General features: G+C 54.5%; 1 long non-coding RNA gene across 1 annotated transcript; it reads right to left on the bottom strand.

Moving 5' to 3' along the window:
- Positions 1–984: 984 nt before the first annotated feature.
- On the bottom strand, positions 985–1,756 carry LOC148218577 (uncharacterized). Its single transcript, XR_015800331.1, has 2 exons — positions 1,384–1,756; positions 985–1,103 (listed from the first exon to the last, which is right to left on the bottom strand). It is a non-coding gene; the product is annotated as an uncharacterized LOC148218577 (long non-coding RNA).
- Between the last annotated feature and the right edge of the window lie 378 nt (positions 1,757–2,134).

Genomic DNA, 2,134 nt, shown 5'->3' on the forward strand with positions numbered 1-2,134 from the left:
AGAGGGGCCGCATTTTTGCCCTTGGTTGGAGTTTTCTTCTCTGTTAGGAAGCAGGAAGGGCTGCTGTGAATGACACAAGGTTGCAGAATTGTTTAAGTTTATAAATACATGCACACACATATATTTTATATATATGCAGAGATTGTCCAGATAATACTGTATCTTTGCCAAAAAAGAATGAACACCCAGGGGTTTGAAAAACAAGTTCTATTTAAAAAAATAAACAGTTTTCTTCCAGCACAAGCCTTCTTCTTGTCTGTGGGGAACAGGGGAGTGAAGGGAGAGCAGGATACCCTCAAGTGAGGATGTGACCTGGATGTGCTAATCCCAGGAGTTATTTGTGAAATTCGTGTGGCTTTGGAATCCTCAGGCAGGCCACACAGTCTGCCATGCCGAGTGGCTTTTCCTTCCTGGGCAGTTCAGGGAACAGTGAGAGGGTGTGGGGAGGGCTGGCAAAGAGGGCAGGGCACCAGGCCATAGGGAGGGGTGGGGCTGCTGTTTCTGGGAGCAGGAGCAAGGCAGGATGTCTGCATGGTGATGGAGGGGTAACATCTGGTGCCCAGAAAAAGGCATATGACCAACCTTGAACTTGTCAACTTCCATGTCAAAATGGGCTCTTGGAGGACATTGAGCTGTTTTCCCTGGGTAGTTTGATCAATTGCATGGAAGGGGTAAGGATGAAGAATTTGGGCAGTGTTTGAGGCAAAATGGCATTTTGCCACTTGTGATTTCCTCCCAGCTTTTGCAGAGGAGTGACAGCTCCAGCCCTGCAAACCACTCCCTTTTGCAAGGCACACTCAGACCTTGCTGGAAGCTCAGGGTTCTTGAAGGGGCTGCTGCAGTTGGCAACAGGAGCTGCTGTTGAATTTTTCACGTTGCTTAACACCCCAACCCAAATCCCACCAAGAGGAAGGACTGAAAAAGATTTCAGTGGAAGAAGGGAGGCCAAAAGCTTGGAAAAGGATGAAAGAAATGCTCTGATGGTGATGATAATAACAAGAAAAAGATTTATTTTTGGCAGCAAATGAACACCTGCCGCCCTCCAGCCCTCCCAGATGGGCAGGCCCAGTGGTGCCGTTTCCATGGCATGAGGTGCTGGGAGCCTCGGGAGAGAAGCCAGAAAGCCACAGTCAGTCACAGAAGGCTCCTGTCCCCCCTGTCCCACCAGGGCCTGTGCGTGGGCCAGGCTGCTGGCTGTGCCCAGAGCCCAAACCTCCCAACCCATTCTCCCATTTTTAGAGGAGAGCAGCAGGGCAGGCCACGCTCCACCTCTTCTGCTTAAGCACGGCACAGCAACCTCCTCAGCAGCTGCAAGAGCGAGATTCTCGTGTGCCCACTCCCATCTGCCCCTGTGCCACCTGTGCTGTGGAGCTGGGTACCCACCTCTGCAGAGCTGCTGCCAGGAGAGGAGCTGATCCCACACAAGGTCCTCGTCCTTCTTGAAGGGGATGTCCCTGCACACCGTGGCTGCCCCGGGTAGCGCCGGCACCTCCGTGGAGTGCGTCCAGTGCCGGCGCTTCCCCACCCGGTCTGGGCACAAGGTGCAATCTTCCTGGAAAAAACAAAGAACAATTGCATGAAAGTCAATTCAAAATGAGACCTAGAAAGAAGAAAAACCACCAAAGCTTATCAATGTTTGATGGGCCTGGGGAGGGTCTGACCACTCCATGCAAGAATTAAACCTCTCCCCAGGTGGGGAAAAACCCCACCTTTCCTGCCTGTAAGCCCACACCTTCCTCAAGGGCCTGAAAAGCAGACCAGCTGGGGCATGGCTTTGGAACCCACCCCCCTCTGCTGTCCCCCATCCTCATGGATGGATGCTTTTGTCAGGCAGGCTGCCCCCACCCCAGCCCGCACCAGGCTGGCTGGCAGAAGCTGCAGGCGAGGCCAGGAGCCGGCTCCCCATCCACAACATCCGTGCCCTGTCCCACCAAAAAGCAGCTGGGCGGGCGGCGCAAAGATGAATATTCCCCATTGCCGCCGAGCGGGGAACCTCCGGCGCGTGGCCAGGCCGAGCCCTGGCATGCCTGGGAGCACGAGCATCCCCCCGCCCCTGCACCGGCTGGGGACTCATCTTGATTTCATCGGGGCACAGAGCCTGTCCTGTCCTCCAGGAAGGGGCCACAACCAAAGC

The sequence above is a fragment of the Sturnus vulgaris genome, unplaced genomic scaffold (assembly GCF_052056855.1).
Source record: "Sturnus vulgaris isolate bStuVul1 unplaced genomic scaffold, bStuVul1.hap1 Scaffold_180, whole genome shotgun sequence".
NCBI lineage: Eukaryota > Metazoa > Chordata > Aves > Passeriformes > Sturnidae > Sturnus > Sturnus vulgaris.